Below are 10,696 nucleotides of genomic sequence, written 5' to 3'. Positions count from 1 at the left end.
ATTTTCATACATATTGTTTGTATGTGTGCCTTTACGTCTCTTTTCAAAAGAAGGCTGCCGTGACCCGGATTCGAACCGGGGTTGCTGCGACCACAACGCAGAGTACTAACCACTATACGATCACGGCTGGCCACCTGTCCTGGTGCTGCAGTAGGAATCAGCTCAGGAATGTATGCTGTTGCCTGGCTGAGGCAGGCTGCTGAATTGTCCCACATAACCTTAAGGCATATATATTTATTAAGAGTTTTAAAAAATGTCAGAAAAATGTCTGTAAAAAAAGTCACAAAAAAAAGTCAGAAAAAAAGTTTTAAAACATGTCAGAAAAATTTCTTGAAAAAAAGTCAAAAAGAAAATGTCAGAAAAAAAAAAAAAAAGAAAATGTCAGAAAAATGTCTGAAAAAAAGCTTTAAAAAACAATTGTCTGAAAAAATATTTTTAAAAAAATGTCGGAATTTAAAAAAAAAAAAAAAGAATTGTCTGAAAAAAAGTTTTTAAAAAAAGATTGTCTGAAAAAATATTTTTTAAAAAATGTCGGAATTTAAAAAAAAAAAAAAAATTGTCTAAAAAAAAGTTTTTTAAAAAAGTAAAAAAAAAAGATGTCTGAAGACTTTTTTTTAAAAATTTGGTCTAAAAAAAAGTTCTTAAAAGAATTGTCTGAAAAAAAGTTTTTTAAAAAAATGTCTGAAGAAATGTTTTTAAAAAAATTGTCTGAAAAAATGTTTTTAAAAAAATTGTCTGAAAAAATGTTTTTAAAAAAATTGACTGAAATTGTTTTTATAAAAAAAATGTCCAGAAAAATGCCTGACAAGTTTAAAAAAAAAAAATTCAGAAAGAAATTCAAAAAAAATGTCAAAAAATATCAGGACAAAAAGTAAAAAAGAAAAATGTCAGAAAAAAATTCAAAAAAAGAAATTGTCTGAAAAAAATGTTTTTAAAAAAATTGTCTGAAAAATGTTTTTAAAAAAATTGTTTGTATGTGTACCTTTAAGTCTCTTTTCAAAAGAAGGCTGCCGTGACCCGGATTCGAACCGGGGTTGCTGCGACCACAACGCAGAGTACTAACCACTATACGATCACGGCTGGCCACCTGTCCTGGTGCTGCTTTGGGAATCAGCTCAGGCACGTATCCTGTTGCCTGGCTGAGGCAGGCTGCTGAATTTTCCCACATAACCTTAAGGCATATATATTTATTAAGAGTTTTAAAAAAATGTCAGAAAAATGTCTGTAAAAAATGTCAAAAAAAAATGTCAGAAAAAAAGTTTTAAAAAATGTCAGAAAAATTTCTGGAAAAAAAGTCAAAAAGAAAATTTCAGAAAAAAGAAAAAAAAAAAAGAAAATGTCAGAAAAATGTCTGAAAAAAAGCTTTAAAAAACAATTGTCTGAAAAAATATTTTTAAAAAAATGTCGGAATTTAAAAAAAAAAAAAAAGAATTGTCTGAAAAAAAGTTTTTAAAAAAAGATTGTCTGAAAAAATATTTTTTAAAAAATGTCGGAATTTAAAAAAAAAAAAAAATTGTCTAAAAAAAAGTTTTTTAAAAAAGTAAAAAAAAAAGATGTCTGAAGACTTTTTTTTAAAAATTTGGTCTAAAAAAAAGTTCTTAAAAGAATTGTCTGAAAAAAAGTTTTTTAAAAAAATGTCTGAAGAAATGTTTTTAAAAAAATTGTCTGAAAAAATGTTTTTAAAAAAATTGTCTGAAAAAATGTTTTTAAAAAAATTGACTGAAATTGTTTTTATAAAAAAAATGTCCAGAAAAATGCCTGACAAGTTTAAAAAAAAAAAATTCAGAAAGAAATTCAAAAAAAATGTCAAAAAATATCAGGACAAAAAGTAAAAAAGAAAAATGTCAGAAAAAAATTCAAAAAAAGAAATTGTCTGAAAAAAATGTTTTTAAAAAAATTGTCTGAAAAATGTTTTTAAAAAAATTGTTTGTATGTGTGCCTTTAAGTCTCTTTTCAAAAGAAGGCTGCCGTGACCCGGATTCGAACCGGGGTTGCTGCGACCACAACGCAGAGTACTAACCACTATACGATCACGGCTGGCCACCTGTCCTGGTGCTGCTGTGGGAATCAGCTCAGGCACGTATCCTGTTGCCTGGCTGAGGCAGGCTGCTGAATTTTCCCACATAACCTTAAGGCATATATATTTATTAAGAGTTTTAAAAAATGTCAGAAAAATGTCTGTAAAAAATGTCAAAAAAAAATGTCAGAAAAAAAGTTTTAAAAAATGTCAGAAAAATTTCTGGAAAAAAAGTCAAAAAGAAAATTTCAGAAAAAAAAAAAAAAAAAGAAAATGTCAGAAAAATGTCTGAAAAAAAGTTTTTAAAAAAATTGTCTGAAAAAATATTTTTAAAAAAATGTCAGAATTTAAAAAAAAAAAAAAAAAAAGTTTTTTAAAAAAGTAAAAAAAAAAGATGTCTGAAGAATTATTTTTTTTTTAAAATTGGTCTGAAAAAAAGTTTTTAAAAAAATTGTCTGAAAAAAAGTTTTCAAAAACATTGTCTGAATTTTTTGATTTTTTTTAAATTGTCTGAAAAAATGTTTTTAAAAAAATTGACTGAAATTGTTTTTATAAAAAAATGTCCAGAAAAATGCCTGATCAAAGTTAAAAAAAAAAAATTCTGAAAAAAAGTTTTAAAAAATGTGAGAAAAATATCTGGAAAAAACTTCAAAAAAAAAATGTCAGAAAAAAATTCAAAAAAAGAAAATATCGGAAAAGTGTCAGAAAAAAAGTTTAAAAAAATTTGTCTGAAAAAATGTTTTAAAAAAATTGTCTGAAAAATGTTATGAAAAAAATTGTCTGAAAAAAACTTTTTAAAAAAATTGTCTGAAAAAAAGTTTTTAAAAAAATTGTCTGAAAAAAAGTAATAAAAAAAATTGTCTGAAAAAAATGTTTTTTAAAAAAATGTCAGAAAAAAAGTTTTAAAAAATGTCTGGAAAAAAAGTCACAAAAGGAAATGTCAGAAAAAATTACTCATTATTGTTACTCTCCATATTAGATTAGCATCTATTAGGAGGCTACTCTCCAATAACCATGTACAATGCACATTGTACATAAATCAGAGTGGCAGTTGTCATGACTAAACATAATGCACTGGTTCCCAACCTTGGGTCCCAACACCCACTAGGGGTCGCCAAAGCTTCATGGCAGGGTCACGAGGCCCTCTTGATCTAACGGGCACAGTGAAAACCTGAACACAAGTTATATTCACAGAGACGTCCTTCTCTGCTAAACAGCCTCATCCTGCAATAGAGAAGAATGCAGTTAAAACAACTAAAGAGCTGATAGAACATTGGCCGAGCGTCACGGAGAAGAAAACACTGAATTTGTCAACAAAAAAGAAACATATTAAGTATGAATGATTGTTCAAAAATAAAAAATGAAATTAAAAGTTCCTAAAAATAATAGTGAAACACATCTCTAATGCAATATTCACAGGAAATAACCTGCTCAAAATTCATCCAAATCGTTCGTTTTACACAAACTTCCTGCAGTAATTGCGTTCACTAATTGTGTTAATTGTACAGTTTATCAGTTGTTCTGTACTGTTACTGTTATGCATCGAATATGATATGAAATATCCATAAAATGTCACTCTGTCAGGGGTTGTCAGTATACTCAATGATAGAAAAGGGGTCCCTTAAGGAAAAAGGTTGGGAGCTACTGGTATAATGACTCCTTCACAGTATTTCAGTGGGCTTATTATCATGCAGAAATAACTGTCTTCCCTCTTGATGATGTAGGGAATCCTTCCCTGAATTAATATTGATTAAAAACACAGGTTATGGAAGTACTATTCTTTTTAAATGACATCTTCTACCTGTGTGTTAAACAGCGAGAACCTTGTCAATAGACTCATGGAGGTTTGACGTTGCCTGAGGGTGAAATGATTTAACAGCTAATACCAATTTCTCCCACATAACCTTCAGGCAGATAACAGATATAAAAGTGCATAAGTGATTTTTCTTTTTTTTATGTCGTTGCTCTACCTATGAAATATTCTTACAGTCACGGTGACATTTAATCAGTGACATTTAACCAGACACTGTTTGTCCCTAAAATACATCCTAACCTACTTGAATCACTCCTCCTGTGCTGAAGAAGGTCGAGCTCTACCTGCCTCTGTGGGTTCAAACCAGTGTCACTGACCTCAATCTTAATGGAGACCTTGTAGCTCGGTGTTTTCTTATCTCACATGTATTACAGACTCACTCCTTGACCCACTGCCGTTGGCCTACGGGTTGAAGTGTCTGCTCAACATGCTCCAATAATTTGTCCAAGAACTCCTGTAACCTCAACGTCTCTGCGAATATACATTAGCTGTGAATTCAGCGCCATCATCCCCGAAAGTGCTCTGTGGGCAAATTTCCCGACTGAACATCATTTCATAAATCTGCTGGTGGATATTATTAGGCCTCCTGTATATCAGCCGTGACCCCACCTGTCTTTGATGTATCGCTGAGAGAGATGTGCGCTCTATCAACTACTCCACTCCCTGTGCACAGATGACTCCTCATCTTTCGCTTCCTGTCTGTCAGATGGCCTACGACCCTTTTGGGCGTCGTCCAATGATGAAATGGACTGTACATACTGTAGTGGGCGGCTGTGGCTCAGAGGGTAGAGCAGGTTGTCCACCAATCGGAAGGTCGGTGGTTCGATCCCCGGCTGCTCCGGGTCACATGTCGATGTGTCCTTGAGCAAGACACTTAACCCCAAATTGCTCCCGGAGGCATAGCCATCGGTGTGTGAATGAGTATTTAGATTAAATCCTGATGGGCAAAGTTGGCACCTTAGTAGCCTCTGCCATCAGTGTATGAATGTGTGTGTGAATGGGTGAATACTGACATGTAGTGTGAGGAAGCAATCCCTTTTAAACTATATAAAAATGTGATAAACAATGATAAAAGTATTAATCCTATAACACTGTTTTTACTACTGAAACAGCATACAATCATAGTGCTGCTGTATTGATCCCAGTGCTGTAATACTCACACTGGCCACTGTAACTCACAGCTCTAGTGATGTAATGCTGATCCAAGCAACCTTGCAGCTGCAGGGGGCCCAAAACAGGGAATCCACAGAGGAGGTACCAAGATCATATGTATGGCAGAGGGTATATGCTGATTAGTAAGACAGAGACCAGTAGAATTGAGGAATACTACGATTTATGATGACAGGAAAAGAGGGGTGAGTTCTTTGTTCCAAGTATATAAGGTTATGATCTAAAGACCGCGGGCAGTTGCGTCCGGACAGACGTGTCCGGACCTGCTCGGGTTTTGGTTGTGTTTATGTCTGTTGATATTAAACACCATGAAAACTCTGCTTTTTGCAAAATACTTGTACAGCATTATGTGATTCATTTGAGTAACCTGTGTTGACTTTCTGACACCATTAAAATTGAACCTGAAGAACATTGAGCTGGGATCTCTGCCGTTCTTAGCCCAAGGCTTGAGATTTCCAGACTCAACAAGTGTAAAGCGCTTTGAGTGGTCGGAAGACTAGAAAAGCGCTATATAAGTCCAAGTCCCATCCATACATCAGCTGAAAATACTATAAAAACTAAAGGCGAGGATGTAATTGCAAAGAAAAATGCTACAAAATTCCTAGACATTTTGTGTGATTATCCATAAATGATATAACTAACCTTGAATTGTTTGTCCGATGGTCATTTTTTTCTTGTTTGGTTGTTTTTGCTGTCCTGCTTTATTTGTCTGTCTTGTTTGGTCTTTGAGTATATCGGCAGCTGAAATTGATGTAACCTTTATCTGTATCGTTTTGCTGTTTTTCATGCCTTGAAACTAGGGCTGTCAATTGATTCAAATATTTAATATAAGATATGATATGCTCAAATCATAACATGAGAAACTCAAGCCTAACAGGCAACAACAGCTGTCAGTGTGTCAGTGTGCTGACTTGACTATGACTTGCCCCAAACTGCATGTGATTATCATAAAGTGGGCATGTCTGTAAAGGGGAGACTCATGGGTACCCATAGAACCCATTTTCATTCACATATCTTGAGGTCAGAGGTCAATGGACCCCTTTGAAAATGGCCATGCCAGTTTTTCCTCGCCAAAATTTAGGGTAAGTTTGAAGCGTTATTTACTCTCTTTCACGACAAGCCAGTATGACATGGTTGGTACCAATGGATTCCTTTGGTTTCTTAGTTTCATATGATGCCAGTATTTTCACTCTAATTTTAAAACTGAGCCCGCTACAACCTAGAAATCGCAAATTGCCTTAATGCGTTAAAGAAATTAGTGGCGTTAAAAGAAATTTGCTTTAACAGCCCCACTTGAAACCAATAAACAGGTTGTGATATCAAGATATCAAATGCCATCATTGTAAAATGGGATTTATCTATTACATTTTTAGCAGTGGAAACTCAAGTATTGCACTTAAGTATACTTTTGAGGTACTTGCACTTTGAGTATTTCCATTTTAGATGTAATTATTAGTTACTTTAAGATTTACAGATTAAGATTGTCACATTTGAGATGTCTTTGAGTTGTTAGCAGTTCGTAAGTGTCACAAATCCCTCCTGATCTAATCCTAATGGAGTAGTTTTACATTGTTGTATTAGTACTTTTACTTGAAAAGGTAAAGGATCTGAATACTTCTTCAACTGTCCATTTATCAATGTCATTAGATGTTGTTGTTTATAATACAGACTAATATTTGGTGTTTTGCAAGACTTTTATTTAGAGGGCTTAATCCATTATTGTAATTATTGAAACTCAAACCAAAAAGAGAGCATGAATACGAGGGATCTGCATTACAATCAAACCTCCCAAAGTAATGAAATACTTGGACCCTTTGGGCGGAGCAGCGCGTCAAGAACAGTCCAGAAAAGAGAAGTGCAAAGAAAAAGTGGCATCACTTTAGATATATGAGCAAGAGAAGGGCAGAACTTTCCCCTGATGTATTCCACGCCCATTCACTTGTCAGATGTGATTAAAAGGCTTCAGCCTATCCCATATGATGTACTTGTTCCCTTCCCTCAGGAAACCTGAGTCACATACATTAGCTAAATTGCAGAATTTTTTGGTCCCCAGTGAGCCAGCGAGCAGGCGGAGCTCCTCAGGCAGGTTCTTCTAACAGTCCCTCAGTCCCAGTTTGAGACTAAAGGTGACCCGACTTCTCGCTCTCAGGGCCTCCCGACTCTGAAACACCCAGCTGGGGAATGTTACAGCAGCAGATTCAGTGTCTTCTAAATCACTTCTCTTCCTACTTTTATTCATAAAAAGCCATCTGTTAATATCACTTTTTGCTGATGTATTTCTTTAATATAGTTAGTATTACCATTTTCTGCCACTTTATATTTCTACTACATTTCAGAGGGAAATATTTTACCTTTTAATCTACTACGTTTGACAGCTGTAGTTTCAGATTGAGATTCTAGATACAAAACATGTGATCAGATAGCAGATTTTTACACAGTTGTTAGAAATTATACAGCCCTGCATTAGTACCAGGTATTCTCCGGGGTCTGAGAAGTGAAGCCAATGCAGAAGTGCCTTAAACTTGCATTCTTTCTAATAGCCAGCAGGGGGCGACTCCTCTGGTTGCAAAAAGAAGTCTGATAGAAAATGATCCTACTTCTCACTTGATTTATTACCTCAGTAAACATTGTAAACATGAGTTTATGGTCTCAATTGCTAGTTTCATGTCTTCTTCAATACAGCATGATGTTCATTTAGTAAATTATGGTCCCATTTAGAGTCAAATAGACCATAAAGCAGGGTATGCTTGGGTATAGGCGTGGCTACCCTGTGATTGACAGGTCGCTGCAACATTATTGTTACAACATAGTCTGGGAGTTGTCTATGTTTTCGTCTTACAACTTTAACCCTTTCACAGTGTGTTTTCAGTTCCTGAAAGTTCATTGTAACATTTTGGTTGCATAAAAATTACTCAACGTAGGTCTATCCTCTCGTTTCACTTCTGGTTGCAAAAAGCCAAGATGGCGACGGCCAAAATGCTTCGAAATGGCAGTCTACAAACCAATGGGAGACTACGTCAGCTTCTTATATGCAGTCTATGAATAAAGTTGTTTGAACTAGCTCCATATCGACAAGCAGCAACATTTAAATGCTTCCGACATGCATTAGTAGTAATTATCCAATATAATATATAATAGTATAACTCGGATAACATTCTGCTGCATTTTGTGTAGTATTACTTTTGATACCTTAGGTACAATTAATAATACTTTTGTTCTTTGATCTGAGTACTTCTTCCACCACTGACTTAATATTTTGTGTGTTTTGTTATATTTTTTTCTGAACTTTCTCTTTTCTTATTGTTATGTTGTGTCTTATTTATTTATGTGTGTGGCATCACTCACATTATGGCAATGGCCAAAAGACCATGGTTAAATGACAACATATTTGACTTCAGATTGCTATAATAATTAGAGACACTGTGGATTTCTTTGTCCAAGACAAAGCTACAGTTTTAGCAAACATCTGCTCTGCTGAAGTGTCCTTGAGCACAACATTAACAACTCAATGAGGGCTTGCTGAAGAGGGAACTGTTGAGTAACTATGTTTTTCATGTCAAAATCATAACTTCTGTTACTAAAATGCTTTAGTTTGACTGATTTCATATATTTTTTTTATAATAACCTTGGTGGCAGGATGGTTAAACATTTCACCACTCAGTGGCGCAACAGCTCCATCTACAGAAAACAGATGGACTCAGTTCTTTTGATTGAGGCTGCAATCGTCTCTCTCTTTCTCGGTTTCCGTCTGTCTGTCTGTCTCCGTCCTTCCTCGATACTCCGCGATGATCCATAATCACCACTCCGTGTGTCTCCATCAACATCCATCACTCTTTATGGAGTTTCGCAGTCAGGGGCACAGAGGAGAGAAATGGAGAGTGAGAAAGAAGGCAGCCTTCCAGTCAGGGTTAGAGAGAAGGCTACTCAGCACTCTATTTCCAAATGACCTCCCACATAGAAAGAATGTGTCCCCGTCCACACATTTTCAATTGCCAGTCTCGGAGTATTCACCCGACACCTTTTGCTCTCCAGTCAGCAGAGCCACACTGACCTGCTCCCTTAATTTGAATAATTTGCATTTTTACAAATAAACATTTCCAGACATGGATGTGTGTGTTGCTCTAACCTTTTTGTGTTTTTACGGCTTTGTGTTGCTCCATCCTTGTGTCCCGCGGAGGCTTGCTTGTCAAAAAGTAACACAAGTTTGGATGATGCTGTGATTTCATTTGGTCTAACTTTTAGCAATTACGTGCTACTTGTATTTTCCTCCAGAGCTCAGCCAAAGAGGGCAAAAATGGGCTGTTGCTCTGGCAGCTTTAGCCCGGCCTTGTGCACGTCCTTGGTTCCAGAGAGTGGCCAGGGCTGAGCTCAGCAGCGAGGAAGCAATCACAGAAAACACCAAGAAATTAAATAACAGAAAAAGTTAGAAGTGCTACAGACATAACGGAAGTCTCAAGTGAGAATCAGCATTGCAGTTTTTAAGGCTCCGCACAGCAGCTGGAAGGTCATAAGCTGGTGCATGTATGTTGCACTCAACTAAAAAGACCCTATATGTGGCTGACTGCTGCTGCACTTTGATTAAAGCTTATAGGTGGTGGAGCAAAGGTTAGTCACAGCAGCAGGGGAGCACCGACCCTGTGGATGTAGGGGTATGACTTCTATCCCTTCTCCAGTGTGACGGCTGATAACTCAAACCGTATCCATGGGTGGAGTGACACTATATGAAACACTAAAAAAACGTATTGTTTGTTGTTCTGTGTTAAACTGGCCACCAAAATAAAATACTGTAGGCGTGCAGAGCATGCAACCAAATTTCTCCACCAAATTTCACTGCATTTAGATGCAGCAGAAGAAAAAGCAGCAGTTGGTAGAATTGGAGGAAATATGATTAAAAAAAGTTATTTTGATAAAACGGTTACTATATTCTGACAGTAGTGCATGAGACAGGAAATCTGAAAAAAAAATCCTGTCCCTCTGTGTCCTCCGGTGCTCCTAATGGCATCTGCAAGATTTCACAGACGAGCTGGAGTCTGCCGTCTCTGAACAGCTGTCAATCACTCACAAACTCCGATCAAATGGTCAAACTATGCAGCGCTGATCAAATATGAATCCACATTCTGTTACTGTAATGCCTGTTCCTCGCCTCAAATGTTTTCAGAAACATCTTGTAGTGTACTGTTTAGCTGTAAAATGAGAAAGTTTGTGACCCGGCAGCCATGTTGAGATCTGTTGAGGAAATACCAAGCACCGCCCACCAACCGTAGCACAGCCAGTAGGAACGCTCTCTCTCTGAAATTACCTGTGATTGGCCAAAAAAAAATGTTTAAAGCCTGAAAACAGAGCCATGAGGAGGTGCAGAAGTCTAGTTTTCTCTCAGAACACTTGAATTACAATATGCTGAAAGGTTATTATGGAATTTTTTTTCCCAATGATGCCAAAAACATTCTGCCTACTGCAGCTTTAATGAACAATGTAAAAAAAGGGGTTAAACTAAACATGTGTGAAGTGTCTTTATTATAGACAAAAGGCCAATAATGGAATATGGAACATTTCTGGCTTCTTCAGTCTTTTAAAGTAACGGAAAAATTGTAAAAATCCTATCAAATATGGTCTCTATTTTTTAGTAATACTCTGTTCCACATAATGAATTAAACCTTAAAGGAAAAATGATGCTTTCTTGCAGCTTATTAGCACAG

General features: G+C 35.8%; 3 non-coding genes across 3 annotated transcripts; all 3 read right to left on the bottom strand.

Moving 5' to 3' along the window:
* Positions 1 to 55: 55 nt before the first annotated feature.
* trnah-gug (transfer RNA histidin (anticodon GUG)) lies at positions 56 to 127 on the bottom strand. The gene has a single exon. It is a non-coding gene; the product is annotated as a tRNA-His (tRNA).
* An 881-nt stretch (positions 128 to 1,008) lies between these two features.
* On the bottom strand, positions 1,009 to 1,080 carry trnah-gug (transfer RNA histidin (anticodon GUG)). The gene has a single exon. It is a non-coding gene; the product is annotated as a tRNA-His (tRNA).
* Positions 1,081 to 1,965: 885 nt separating this feature from the next.
* trnah-gug (transfer RNA histidin (anticodon GUG)) lies at positions 1,966 to 2,037 on the bottom strand. The gene has a single exon. It is a non-coding gene; the product is annotated as a tRNA-His (tRNA).
* Between the last annotated feature and the right edge of the window lie 8,659 nt (positions 2,038 to 10,696).

This window comes from Sebastes fasciatus, chromosome 17, assembly GCF_043250625.1.
Source record: "Sebastes fasciatus isolate fSebFas1 chromosome 17, fSebFas1.pri, whole genome shotgun sequence".
Classification (NCBI taxonomy): Eukaryota; Metazoa; Chordata; class Actinopteri; order Perciformes; family Sebastidae; genus Sebastes; species Sebastes fasciatus.
Note: the sequence above shows the minus strand (reverse complement) of the source record. Positions and strands in the feature narration are given on the sequence as shown.